This window comes from Eschscholzia californica, unplaced genomic scaffold, assembly GCF_041429995.1.
Source record: "Eschscholzia californica isolate CP2 unplaced genomic scaffold, dmEscCali1.0.p SCAF_5, whole genome shotgun sequence".
Classification (NCBI taxonomy): domain Eukaryota; kingdom Viridiplantae; phylum Streptophyta; class Magnoliopsida; order Ranunculales; family Papaveraceae; genus Eschscholzia; species Eschscholzia californica.
In genome coordinates, this window is record NW_028238472.1 from 31,488,788 (window position 1) to 31,504,161 (window position 15,374).

At 36.2% G+C, this 15,374-nt stretch overlaps 1 long non-coding RNA gene across 1 annotated transcript; it reads left to right on the top strand.

Annotated features, from left to right (window-relative positions):
- Positions 1 to 9,983: 9,983 nt before the first annotated feature.
- Positions 9,984 to 12,400, top strand: LOC147538599 (uncharacterized). The gene is made up of 3 exons (XR_015226085.1): positions 9,984 to 10,068; positions 10,182 to 10,284; positions 11,713 to 12,400. It is a non-coding gene; the product is annotated as an uncharacterized LOC147538599 (long non-coding RNA).
- Positions 12,401 to 15,374: the final 2,974 nt, after the last annotated feature.

A 15,374-nucleotide genomic window follows, 5' to 3' on the forward strand; every position in this document is an offset into this window, starting at 1 on the left:
TTCTCTTGAGAAAAATTCAACCCTTTTTCTATTCTCTAATGAACCTTATATAGAGAAATCCTAATAGGAGTCTCACTCAAATTAGGTTTCAATAAGAATCCTAGAAAAAGTAAACACCTGAATTTCCCTTAATACCCTTTTAAGGGAAACTAGGGTTTCCCCTTTAATTATGGTGTGGTCGGCCACTTAAGCCCATTAGTGGGCTTACCCTTGCCGGCCCACCTTCCTTATATGGCCGGTCCTGACCATTCCCTTGCCAGGCTTGGTCAGGACACCCTATAAGTGAGTTTTTCTACTTTTCGGGCTTCTCTTTCGAGCCCGATTCTTCCTATCTTTCTAGCACTATCAGACTGGATCATATCCATCTATAGGCAAGCTTCCACGAGTCAACTCTCTCCGATCAAGCTACCAATCTTTGGTGTAACCCATTGTAGGATCCGGTCTATGTTAGCCGCATATTCTCGAAGTAATATGACGATCGTAAGCGGCTTATAGCTACGCATTACAATCCCTAATTAGACCAGACTAGATGATCTTCCTGATAAAGTCATCGTTATCCTAACAGAAAAATTGTACGCATTGCCTTCTTGGTCGAAGGACAATCTTTTGAAATGACGTCTCCTTCAGACCGCAGGACTATATCCTTCAGTCTCCCACTTTTACTTAGAACAAGTGCAATGCTCGATTCCTATGTCACTTCGCATCTCATCTGATACGTCATATCTTTTCAGACTTTCTTGTTCTAGAGAACAACTGTCAAAGCTAATGATTAACTATTAATCCTCTAGAGTACGACCGTACATTTTCAGTTGCTTTTCCTCAAGTGGCCCGGAGATACTAATCCTAACCTAGTTAGGAGGACATAATCTAGTCTTGTACCCTCACTTAACTTCATGTCTATCGTTTCATTCTCGGAAATCCGCTTTTATAACCTCTTTTTACGGCATGGCGTTTAGCGGTACCAAAGTTTGACACTTCTTACATAAGATGAGTGGAGCACTCATGTTTAAGGAATCTCTCCAATCTTTCCTATGAGAGTTCATGAGGTATTTCATTACTCATTGAAGAACTCTCATGTTGGGTTATCTAGTGTATATTCCCAATCATACACCCATGTAATTGACTCGAATTCCTAAAGCCCATGAAACTGCGTTATCAGTCAATCTCACATGCTAGTCTTTATAAGTCATTGTTGTCCATGCAATGACCTGGACTAGGGACTTAATAATGAACCTATTCCAAATTCACTTAGTAGGGTTCCATTTATCAAATCCCATATCTGATAAACCTACTTGGAATGCTTCATTACTTTGGACTGTACGTTAAATACTAAACCACGATTTAACGACGAATAATTAAATTATTTCTGATAATAAGAGTTTGTAAATATTGAGCCTTCCCGTGTAACTCCTTACACCCTCAATTTTACATGTCTGAGCTTTTCAGAAAAGCTCAATGCCGCTATGACCGTAGTATGACTTCTATACTTAGTCTAAGGTGACAGTTTACTTAATAGACCTTATCTATTTCGATTTTGCTGGTTATCATCCCGATGATAATTTTCAATACTTCAATACTAAATTAAAACTTCTAAAGCTTTAACTATTTTCTTTTATTCGTAGAGTTTGCAATAGTCTCTTCCCAGAACCTTTCTAGCTTACTGTTCTTCCAGGTTAAGATTGTCATCTTGTTCAGGAAGTTTGCAACATATGGTTGTTTTATTTTATTTTCTTGCATTGTACTGAGAATCTATCATAAGTTTTTCTCAACTACTGTATGATATTTTTCAGTTGCTATCCAGATCAGCTATCTAGAGTTGATTGGTGATGAGCATAAATACTCCAAGTGTTTAAGACGTCAAGGTGAACGCTAATAATGTCTAACATGACCGATCTTATGCTTTCAGCATAACCATCTTTTCTCATGCATGCTTGTTCATCAGAATATCTCGAATTTTGAATCTTGCCAAGCTATGTTTCCTGAGACTTGGGTAGAATTACTCTTCTTGAGTCTTTCACATTAAAATTTTCAAGACTTGTATTGAATAAGTCTTATCATCTTGTCGATTTATTCCTATAGATCTTTGATGCCCAAAATCAGTTCACCTTTGTGTATGGTCATTTTTATTGAGTCAGTTCACTTTTTCAACATCAGAATGTTGATCTCAATCTCTAGTATGTCGTCAACATACCTGATCTAAGAAAACTGGGTCGCTCCCACTAACCTTCTTGAACTATCTGAATTCAAGATTTCTCTTCATTTTTAAAGAAACCAACTTTTGATTACTTTGCAGAATCGAATATTCCAACTCCTACTTGCATGCTTCAATCCTTCGACGGATTTCTAAAGCTTGCAATTGTCACTTAGCTTTCAAGAGGGTCAACTCTCCTTCGGAATGTGTCATGTGCACATTCTATTGCTTAGTCATTGATAATTATGGTTTTAAGCAACGTGACTTGAGAGATGGTCTTTTCATGGTCTTAACCAAGAACTCTTTGACCTTCTTTTCTAGTCTAGCTCTGGGAAACACTAATGTTTCCATCCTTGTCCGATTTTCGAACTCTTTGAAAAACATATTTGTACTTAACATGAATTATTCCTTTCCAAAAATATATCAAGTTCCAAACTTGATTTTAGACGTGGATTTCATTCTGATCTTATGACTCCAAGCCATATTTCAGAGTGATTCCGTCATAGCTTTTGTGTAGGTAGCTCATCTCTTCTTCAGTAGGATTTAGTCCTCTGAGACAGATCTATGAGCCTTCAAGGCCTACGAGGGGTTTGAACAACTTTAAGACGCTCTCAACTCCTTGAGGGCTCTCTTGCGAATCTTATTTCACTTTTGCGGAAGGATCTCAGAGATCTAAAATCTCTACCTCTATTTCCATATCTATCGGCTCAAATAGATAGGAACCATGATTTCTGACTTTCGTATACCACTGTTGGTTTGTAATACCATTGTCAGTTTGTTGCTCATATCGAATTTCTGCGATATATTAAATTTCTCCCACTTGTCTTCTTGGAAATAACCATTATTTCAAGGAAGACACATCACGAGCAACAAACGTTTTGTTCTCTGATGGGTTGTAGAAGAATCCCCTATATTTATTTATTCATAAATAAATTCTTTGTCTTTCAGCTTTTAAAAATAATGTGGTTAGGTGTGTTTGAGAATATATCCCACAAAGTGTTCGGAAGATTGGCATAAACCGATCGACTCATGTCTGACATGTTTGATGACTCCCACTAGGCTCATCACTCATATGCTGTGTCTGTTGGAGCCAGATGAGAAACTATTTCTCAACCTTCTTTGATGGTCATCAAATTCTTGACTTAAATATTCATCATCTCGATCCAATCGAATGACTTATATTTTTGCTCAAGTGGATTTTGGTTAACTCTAGTTAGTGCATTAATAGTGTTACATACATCCTTATGTATGAAGACTATTAGTTCACTAGTCATATCTTCCTTTCGAAATACAGACTTTGTCAAATAGTCCTTCTAAACAAAATTCACATGTGTCGTATGATTCTAAATCATTAGACTTTAGAAGTTCATACTATTGGATCTTCCTCATGTGTGTTATGTCAATTTGACGCAATGACAAAACTAGAGTTGGCCGGTTTGAATCATTTGATTGTAGCATATAGTATTATTGTTAACGGTTCAGTTTTCCTAGAACCGACTTTGTTAATTTAGCACTGGTTTAAAACATTAGATGTTTCTAGATTAACATAATAACACTTAATAAGTTTTAAGCTAGATCAGTGTCAAAAGAAGACTTTGATCCAATTCAGCATCCTTAGCAATCACTTGCTTTTGTTCCCTCTTGGATCTTTTCTCCTTTTAGTCAAGTATGTAATTCCCTTGAGCTCCTACTGAGCTACACATCTGGTTTTAAACACCTGATGAATGGAGTCTACTATACTTGCCAACCTAACTTTTTTGACAAAGATACAAGAACCGGAATTTTCAATCCCGTTTCTTTGTCTTCCAGGTACTTAGGGTAGTTTCCTGTAATGGCCTAGCCATTGCTTTTAAAACTCTGACCCTTATGCCTTATGAATCATAAGAACTCTTCTTATATTCCTTTTGTTGCTGAATCTGAAGAAATTATTTCTTAGATTCAAATGTTCCTTAATGATCTTTTCAGTTGTCTTCACAAACTGAGGCAACAACGAACATTAGGAATGAGATATTCTCGGACGTTTTCTTTGTTTTGAATTCGAGAGCGTTTCTAGGATTCTAATCCAATTGAGGAAATAAGTTTCGTTTCATTTCTTCTTGAGGAATGAACCAAGGTTGGAAAACTATTTTCTAATAGTCATATATATTCTACACTAAAAGAAAAAGCAAAACCCTAAAACTTATTATCATAGCAAAACTGTGTTTTGCTAGATTATTCAATGAAAACCGTCCTCGGTTGAATAATACGATTCCAAGAACCCACTTCTTTGAGGTTAAGCGTACTAGGGCACTGCCCTTAACCTCATCGTCCTGGGTGAGTAACTCTTTACTGGTCATACTCTTATGACTCTTGGTTGATGAATAACACGTTGATGGGTTCAATTCATCCTTTGCCTCGAAATCCAAAACCCTTTTGCTGACTCATCGAGAATAACCATTTAGACATGTAGACCTCTTCATATGTCTACTAGTACTGTCCCGAGGTAAAAGATGGCACCCTGCGGAGGCAGACCCACCATCGATGAACAAGGGCTCAACAGGTGTCTTAATCTGGGTAGGCTTTACTCAAAATTATTTTTGGGGACTTTTACGTAATTTATCAAGTATGCGTTACTGTGAACTTTATCGTAACCATTCGTGACTTTTATACGTAAATTTTATGTGAGTTTGCGTAAGGAATTAATTAGTTCCTCGTATAGCCCCTAAAAGATCTAATCTTTTAGGTTACATCTTGTTCGCATATGGTTCGTTTGGATTTACGTTCTTAAACCTCCATTGATTACTCCCACTTGAACCATAATCTCATCGTTCGGTTCATCAATGGATTCTATGACCCTATACTCTAAGTATTATTCGCGCACATACTCACTTGTGCTTAGAAACAAGAGTCGATTACTTATCTAAAGCCAATACTATTCTACGCATTCACATATACATACATACAAAATATGACATTCATAAAATAAAGTATGTATCCTAGATTCGTTTCTAGGTTCGCTATTTGTGAGAAATTGTGACATCTCTATGTCTAACGGGCTTTTAGGTTTATTTTCGTAAAATATGAACTAATGACACGTTATGTTTCGTCCTTAATGATTTCTAATATTGATTCAAGGAAAAACTCCTTTTGGGTCCTCGGATGACCAGGGTCAATGTCGGAAAAATTTGGTTGGAATCGGGAAAAAGACCGGAAAACTCCAACTCAGGTCAAGGCCCATTAAGGCCTGAGTCAAACTCAAAAGACCCAAGTCAACCTCTTGGTCATAGCCCATTGACTGAGTTTCGAGTAAGCCCAAGACCAATCTCAGCATGGGTTGGACATGGCCCGGACCAGGGACGACATGTCCTGAACGTGTTGAGCGCCTTGGTCCAGACGTGTCTTGGCCATCTTGGACGCGAAGTCCAAGATGCCTTAAACACACCCAGACACGTCCTAGACGCATCTGGACAACAACCCAAGGACGCGTCTCACGCTTTAGACGGGTCTTGACTTGTGGTCGCGTCCTAGACGGACTAGGATTGCTGGTCCGGAAGACGTGAAGTCCTAGTCTGAGAAGGACTAGGACTGCTAGTTCGATAGGCTAAGGACGCGACCTAGTCGCGTCCTTGACGCGTCCTGGCCGCGACTGGGCTAGGATTGCCAATGGTTTTAGAAACTTCTAAACCAATCTTCGTCTTCTCTTTTCTTGAAGCTGCTGTTTTGACTTCTGTTTTTGATGAATAAACCATCGAAACACTGATTTTTAAAGCCTCCTTTTTAAAAATCAAAACCCTAAATCATAATTTTTGAAACCCTTTTCAAAAACTCAAAATTTAAGGTTTCTATGCTTTGAAACCCTTTCAAAACCATGTTTTGATTACGAATAAATCGCATTCAAACTAATCAAAACTTGTTCGAATCTCTATTCAAACTTATCTATCTAATAAATCAAGCGTGAATCTAATTCGTTTTAGTCAAAAATAGTTACATGCAAATGGCTTGTGATGCCACTATAGGGCTTTGTATGTATCTAATACACATAATCGTCTAACTAATGTTGTAAGAGGGATCTCAAACGTCATATGATTAACACTAGTTTAACCATGATCATATACATGAACTAATAATGAACCAGAAACTGAAAGTAGAATACTTGGATTCGCTTTCCCACAAACTAGATTCCAATGACCTTATCCCGAAGAAGATGCGAGCTCCAATTGTTGCTCCTCTACTTGAGACACCCTTGTAAATAACTTGATCTCCCTTCTTTGTTGTCTGCTAGAACTGCATTGAAGGCTGAGAGGAAGAACCATTCTTCTTTTGACTCCATAGATAAATTGGGAGTTTTTTCTCTAAAACCCTCTCTCTCTACTTAGTTGTCTATTGTGACAGAGAAGTTGTTTTCTCTTGAGAAAAATCCAACACTTTTTATGTTCTCTAATGACCGTTGTATAGAGAAACCCTAATAGGAGTCTCACTCAAATTAGGTTTCAATAAGAGTCTTAGAAAAAGTAAACACCCAAATTTCCCTTAATACTCTTTTAAGGGAAATTAGGGTTTCCCCTTTAATTATGGTGTGGCCGGCCACTTAAGCCCATTAGTGGGCTTACCTTGGCCGGCCCACCCACCTTATATGGCCGGTCCTGAGCATTCCCTTGCCGGGCTTGGTCAGAACACCCTATAAGTGGGTTTTTCCACTTTTCGGTCTTCTCTTTCGAGCCCCGATTCTTTCTATCTTTTTAGCACTATCAGACCCGGATCATATCCATCTATAGGCAAGCTCCCACGAGTCAACTCTCTCCGATCAAGCTACCACTCTTTGGTGTAACCCGTTGTAGGATCTGGTCTATGTTAGCCGCGGATTACCGAAGTAATCTGACGATCGGAAGCGGCTTCTAGCTAAGTATTACGATCCCTAATTGGACCGGACTAGATGATATTTCGGATAAAGTCATCGTTATCCTAAGAGACAAATTGTACGCGTTGCCTTCTTGGTCAAAGGACACTCCTTCGAAAAGACATCTCCTTCGGACCGAAGGACTATATCCTTCACTTACCACAGTTAACAAATCCTATATAAACATATCAGATTTGCCTTAAAGGGGGACATTGAAGGATATTTCCAGGCCATGGTAATTAGCCTAGCTGGATAAGGATAATCCCCATCCTAAAAGACCAAGGAATCCCATGACAAGAGGGCTTTGGGTTTAGGCTATTAATATCCTAGACGTAAAGCAAACATGAGAGTGAGTTCTTTTTATCTTTCTTGCTCGAGAGATAGAAAATAAATTTATATTTGCTCTAACCTTTAAGAGAGATAGAAAACCTTTTCTAGTTGCCTATTAAAAGGTGTTTTAATTTTTACAAGTTAACAAAATATCCATCATAAGCAGAAGAACAATAAGGTCTTAGTTCATCATTTTAGTAGCCTCTGTGGTGTTTAAATTAAAGTGCTCATGTTTCTCAAGTAGATGAACCTCAATTGAATTTTTAAATCTTCAGACAAGAAAAAACTTGTTCTTATTATTTCTTCAATGTAAGCAAAAGAGAGGTATACACTTATGCCTTTAGCAAGTTCATATTAAGTTTGTGCTTAAATGCGATCGTAAGTAGAAAATGCTGGATGTTAGACATCTACAAATCCGTTAATTACATTAGGCTACACCAAAAAGCAACAGTGGTGTCAAAGCCTTTTGCACAAGTTAATTATGACTAGATATGGATAGAAATAGCATATTTTGATTTGGCCAAAAAGAATTTTTTTTTTTTTGAAAATAAAAATTCGTACAAAAAGCCAGGAGGTCTCGACCATTGTGGTCGAGAAAACCCTCGGCAAATGTATGGTCAGTTTGTTGCTCCTATCGGACCTTTTCGATGATTACATTACTCCCACTTGTCTTCTTAAAATCAAATTCCTTTTCGAGGAAGACACCATCACAACTAACAAAAACTTTGTTGTCTCATTGGTTTTAGAAGTAATAACCCTTTGTTTCTTTTTATTACCCACAAAGATACAGTTGTTTGACTTTAGTGCTAGCTTATCTCTTATTAAACGCTTTACATAAACTTTACATCCCAGACTTTGAGACAAGACATCTTTAAAACCTTTACATACCATAACTCATATGGCGTTTGTTGGGTTATGCTGACTTCTGGTGTTCTAAGCGGAATCTCAGACATCTAATGTCTAACACTAGTATTCCTCGAACCTTTCCATTCGAATGTGAAGACCAAGAGCTCCAAGTGTTGCTCCTCTACTGAAGACACCCGAATGATCAATTTGATCTCCCACCTTGTTGCTAGCTAGAACACCAATGGTGGTTTGATTAGAAGAACACTTCTTCTTTAAGACTAGTTAGATAGCTTGGAAATTTTCTCTTTTTCTTTCTCTACTTGATGTTGTAGAGTAAGTAAGCTTATTAAGAATTATTCCACACCTTATTCAAGCCCCTAAGAGACATTATATAGAGTCTTAAGTTATAGTCCAACCCTAATTAGGTTTCTTATAAGTCCTTTTTGAATAAGATTAAGGAAATAGTCGAAAATAGAAACTAGTTTCTATGTTCTCATTCCCTTAGTTGAGGTCATCCAAACCAAGCCCAACTGGGCAGATCTGGCCGACCCCATTAGGGAAACTGGCCAGCCAAGGCCGACCCGCCTCGGCCTAAAATCCCTTCTTCCGAGTCTTCGTGCTATCTTTACTTAAACTTCTTCTAGGCATAGGAGGCATGTTAATGGGACTCTCCCATGATATGTCTCATCCCACTAGTCATATCATCTGATCAAATAGACATTCTTTTGTGTAACCCAATGTAGAAAAATTGATAGTGGATGAAGAATAGGTAAAGACGGAGAGTTGATAATTACTGAGAAATTAAAAGGAATTCAATCCATATCGTAATCATGCACATATTGTAGTCCTAATCATGTTAATTTTGTCCTAATAACTTATCCTAGTAATTTTTTTTGTATTAATTATGTCCTAGTAACATTGATGTGTTTTATAATATATATATATATATATATATATATATATATATATATATATGCGTGTGCAAGTCGTCCTCAAATGTAACATTTCTTGTCTAGCTCTGTTCGTTTTGACATTTTTTTTACATCTCGCACTCCGTATAAGAAATTTGAGTTATTTTGGAAAATGGGAATGGATAAGTTCAAGGTTTTGCAAATTGGCATGCATTTTTATAAATATGTGAGAGACACATTGACAAATTAAATAGTAATTGATGGTTAATATTTAAGAAATTCACTCATGACTGTTAGTTGAATTTAACTGTCAATTAATATCTATGACCTTATTCTTAATTAACCAAAATGTCACATCTCTTTCAAAAAATGAAGAAAGTGTCCTATAAAAATGAAAATATTGTTTTACCAGCCCATCTTAATAACTTCTTCTTCTGGATGTAAGAAAATTAGAATTATATAGAAACTTTACATTTTAACAAAAAAGAGGAATCAAAGAGTTTCCCATTACGTAAGATCCACAAAATTCCAAAGGATCGGAGAATTATTTTTAAAAACTAGGACCTTAAAGTCACGTGAGATGAAAGTTGTGTGTTTGTAAAACTATGGACATTACAACCCGACATGGAAAGTGGTATTTTAGAAAAATAGAGTCACATTGAGTAAGAAAGATATTTCTAGAAATTAGAATTTTGGGATCCACGTCAAACGGGATAAGTATTATTTGACAACCATGGTTTTCAAAACTAGGGGCTCAGCGCCGCTGTTTGGAGAGATAACTATGGGCTTTAGGTCTATATAAAAAAGGTACAACATAGACAATTCTTCTACCATCTTAAGAAAATCTTTATCTAAAATGCTAGATATAGCGTTTGAGATACACAAAGAGGCGGTCGAGGGGCTCGAAAATGATGGTATTTTTCTCTGATTTTGATTATGTCAAATTTATATCCCTTCTAATGGATTTATTTCTCTAATTTATGTTTGAACCTAGTTTCTTCTACAATTTCTTTCACATTTTTTATAGAATGGAAATCCCATGCGAATGGTGATGTTGGTGAGGTGAAACAATCTAGGAATTTGTGGTATGGGAAAGCAACTCTCAAACCCTTTGGAACCCCATAGATATGGTAATTAAATTATTTATTTTTAGTTTTTACAGAGCAAATTAGTTACTCTACCGAATTTCTTTTCTTGATTGTCAAGGTGTAAGTAGTATTTGTTTTTTTTTCAAAATTAGATCAAAAATCTAATTTGGTATTTCTATTGCCTCGGACGGATTTAAGGCTGTTTAATTCTTTTAATCTGACTCATGCATTAGATCCGTTTGAATGGTTGAGACTGATTTTAGTTCCATTCAAGTCCGGTACAAAATAAATCTAAATTGAGAATTTATTTATCTGTGCAACAGATCCACCTAAATAACTGAAGCTTAGATAAATCCAACTCAGACGAGTCCTGTTTAGACAAAAACTGACGACACATAATGTTATTTGCAACTTGAATACTATAACACGATATTCGATTGAATAGTTTTTCCTTTTGACAAATTAAAATTGGGTTATTTTCCTGTATATCTCCCTAATTTGTGACTAGTTTTTCGTTTGGCCCTACCTCTTTCACGAAATACCCAGAAGACTCCCTCTAATTTTTTTTTCCACGCTCTTATGGGGTTAGTTTCTCTCTTTCCTTTCTCTTTGATGTTCATCTTGTTTCTGTCTACGTCTTCACCATAAGACAAAAACTAAACCTTACAACGGTCAGACTAAGAAAACGAAAATAAAATCACATGGCTATAATGTGAAAGATAAGGGTCACGCGACAAATCAGTCATAAATTAAGGGGCCAAAGGAAAATGAACCTAAAAGAAAATTGAGAACTTTACAATAAACTTGCCACCAAACCGAAGTACAAATATAGATTGAATCAAGTATTTCTAAAGTGAGTTCAACAAAAAAAAAAAAAAGTATTTCTGAAGTGTATATATCATTCAAAAACTTCCCTTATCTCTCACTGATAAAATTTGTGTATCTGGAAATTTTACTTTAAAAGTCTTGCAAGATCTAAGTTAGGTAATTACTCTACTAATCTACATTTGAAAACCATTGTTTTTTAATTTTGAAGATGTGTGTTATTGTGTGCCCAATGGAAATTTGAAATTTCTCATTTTATCCATATAAATTTGAAATTATGTATTTCTAATTAATTATGTCGTTAAAAAATAATTTCTTGAAACTTATTTATCATATGGTGAATTTCATAAACTCCCATTTTTTTTTTTTTGTTCTAATGTCTATTTCTGTAACAATGGTCATCATCTGTTTATACAAAATATTACAAGCATGAAGAAAAAAACAAAAACTAACAAGAAAGTCATAAGCAGTCCATAAACAGTGAGGTTACCGTTTTCTTTTTTGTTGGCTGAGATCACTTACCCTAAACAGACTACAACATTATATATCAAATTTAATTACAGGTGAAGAGGACATAATTCGCTCTTCGTCTAGTTCTAGATGTAACTTTTCGTTTCTTGATTAAGATCTTCTTCATGTTATTAGGGCAGCTCGAAACAACAGTTGCGACTCTCCTGGCAATAGCTATCTCTCCAGCACCAATAAGGTTGCAATAACTGGCATCCAAACGATGAAGTGAATACCAATCGCGATAAGGGCATCCAGAACACTATGACAACCAGAAATTCTCAAGTCTGTGAGAGTTCACAGTTAGCGCCAATGGCTAGGATTCCCTTGTTTCCAATCTCTTCACATTGTTCAATATGAATCTTCTCCAATCATTTACAACCCTGAGCAATGTGGCATAAGGCATCATCTCCTATATTTGAACACTCTCCAACTCAAGAGCTTCTAACCTTTTGCAACCTATGCCAATCTCAAGAAATGCATCCTCGCCAACATCGTAGCAGTCTTTTATAATTAGTTCAGAAAGTTTTGGGCAAGATCTTCCAATAGACTCCAATTCAGCTGTTTCAATATGATGGCATTCAATAACTTCCAGATGCAACTGCTTGTAGACCCCGGTCGCTCAAGGAACGACAGTTAGTTAGAGTAATAGATTTCAATTTTTTGCACCCAGACCCAATTGCACATTTTTGTACATTGGAATGCCATAGCAGCTAATACTGATGTTAAAGTGAAAACAAAATACAGGAATGAGTGGTATGGGAAAATACAGGAATTTCATAGCAACCAATACTTATGTTAATAAAGTGGTTTTTTTTTATTTTTATAGAGAAAGTTTTTGGATTTAATTTCTTTATTTCATTGACAAAATATTACTGTTGTTCGTTTTTTCTTAAAATTAGATCGGAACTTAACTAGATATCTAAATTGACTTAAATGAGATTTTAGATTGTTAAATTTTCCTCTGAATTAACCTTATGACTCGTTGGTTGATTTTTTAATCTATTGGGATGTGAAGGGAGATTTTCACATTGACCCCCACTATTATATCGATATTAGGACTACACCCCGTTTTTTTAAAACTTTTGATTTACACCCCCACGTGGACGGAAAACGTTAACTTCTAGTTAAATGTCAGTTGTGCGAATACATGTGAATCAGGACAGAAATGCCCTTATGTATGATTTTGACATTGACCCCCACTTTATATCGATATTAGGACTACACCCCGTCTTGTAAACTTTTGATTTATACCCCCACGTGGACGGAAAACGTTAGTTTCTAGTTTAATTTCAGTTGTTCGAATCAACATGTGAATCATGACAAAAATATTCTTATTGACATTTTAATTTCTATCTCAATACCTTCTTCTCATTTATTCTATTAATCAACTTCATCAACCATTCCTTTGATCAAACCCCACCACCCCAACACAGTCACCACGACAATCTTTATCTTCACAAGCCACTGTCACAACCATCATCAACTTAGAGGTTCTAGTCAGTGATCAAAGTTGTATTCCTTCTTTGGTTGATTAGGGCCAATTTAGTTAGAGGTCAGCACATATAAGAAATCAAATTTGAGAGTTTATTATGAAGATGATGTTGATGATGATGGTGGTGGTGGTGGTGGTGGCAATACCCGAAAATCACCATGATTTCAAGACAAGCTCATTCTGGTCCATGTTTTTGAAATGAGATGACTCCATTTTAGGATGTACAAATTGTTGATACCTCCTTTCAAAAAAATTCGCAAAATCACTATCTAGGTATTGCTGATAATGATGGACTTGGAGATGATGAAGATTATAAGATTCATTATCAAGTAAATTAGTTCAAGCAGTTTGTGAAGATGAAGATTGTGGCGATGGTTGCGTAGGTCGGAGAAGATGAAGACGATGATGATGGTGGTGGGAGGCGATGAATGGAATAGTTGTATATGGTTTATGAAGTTGATTAATGGAAGAAAAAAGAAGGAGATATTGAGATGGAAATTAAAATGTAAATAAAGACATTTTTGTTTTGATTCACATGTGTGATTCCCACGGGTGACGTTTACCTAAAAGTTAACGTTTTCCGTCCCCGTGGGGGGGTATAAATCAAAAGTTCTAGAAAACTGAAGGTCAATGTCAAAATCTCCCAAATCTGAATTAAGAATTTATTGTTTATATCGTTAAAATGCCTATTGGTATTTCCTTATTAGCACGCTAAACTAAAAAATAATGTACTAAACAGAAAATAATGGACTAAGCAACAAAAAGGCGAAAAGACAAAAGTACGATATTGGAAAGGAAAATATGACTTTTTAGTAAATGAATAGAAAAACAAAAAATAATGTCGTCTTGGTATTTCTCCTAGCTTCGAGAGCCAGGCAGGAAGCTAGTCAAACTTTAGGGAGTCACTGGGAAAATAAAAATAAAATTTTATTCTGCGTGACGTAAATAGTTGATAATTTTTTCCTTTACAAATCCCTTAAAACTTTATCTTTACCTATCTCTGCCCAAAATCTTATTCTCCGTCTTTACCTATTCATCGTAATTCGACGATCGTAGTTGGTATCTAGCTAAACACAACGACCCCTAAATCACCCGAACTTGATGATCTTCTTCATCAATTATCCTATCCGAAAAATTGTTCGCGTTGCATCTTTGGTCGAAGGACATCTCCTTCAGACTCCCACTTGTACTTAGAACAAGTGCAATTCTCGATTCCTATGTCAATTTGTATCCTATCCGATACGTCACATCTTTCAGACTTTTTTGATACCGAGTACAACTGTCAAAGACAATTGATTAACTTTTAATCCATTTGAGCGCGACCATGCATTTTCAGTTGCTACTCATCAAGCGGCCTTGAGACACTTTTTCCTAATATAATTACGATGACAAAATCTATTCTTGTACTCCCACTCAGCTTCATGTCTATCCTGTCTTTCCCAGTATCCGCTTTTATAACCTCCTTTTACGGCGCGACGTTTTGCGGAACCAAAATCAGACTTTCCTTACATAAGATGAGCGGAGCACTCATGTTTTGAGGAATCTCTCCAATCTTGTCAATGAGAAGCGTTTGACGTTCATCACGAATAATGTACTTCTCATTTGAGGGTTAACCAGTGTATATTCCTAATAGTACACCAATGTAGTCGATTCGAATGCTCCTATTCCTATAGCCCATGAAACAACGCTATCTCGTCGACCTCATGTGTTAGTCTTCCTGAGTCATTGTTGTCCATGCAGTGACCTGGACTAGGGAGTCGATAATTAAATATTCCAATTTCACTTAATAGGGTTTCATTTATCAAATCACGTATCTGACAAACCTATTTGGAATGTTTTCTTATCCGTGGACTGTCATTTAAATACTAAACCAAATTTAGACTACTGTGAAATAACAAACTTATTTCTGATAACGAGAATTTGTAAATATGGTCATCTTCCGTAAAACCCTTTTTACATACTCAATTTACTAATCAAGGTTATTTCCGAAAATACATTATGCCTTGGACATTTTGTATGGCTCTCATACTTTTATCTTAGGTGACAGTTTAGTTGAATACGGATGTAGTCCGATTAAACCTTGTTAATTATCAATTAATCAAAGCTCGCTTCCTTTGACTTTCATTGATAGTTTCTGGTAACCCATTACGAGAATTAAGGCTTCCATTCTTTCATTTGTAGAGTCTACAACAGTTCCTGGCTCGAAACACTTTCAACCTACTTTCCTTCCATGTCTGGAAGTTTGCATTAATATGCTCAACTTTCTTTTCCGCTCTGGCTTATCCTAGTAATTTTACAAGCCTTT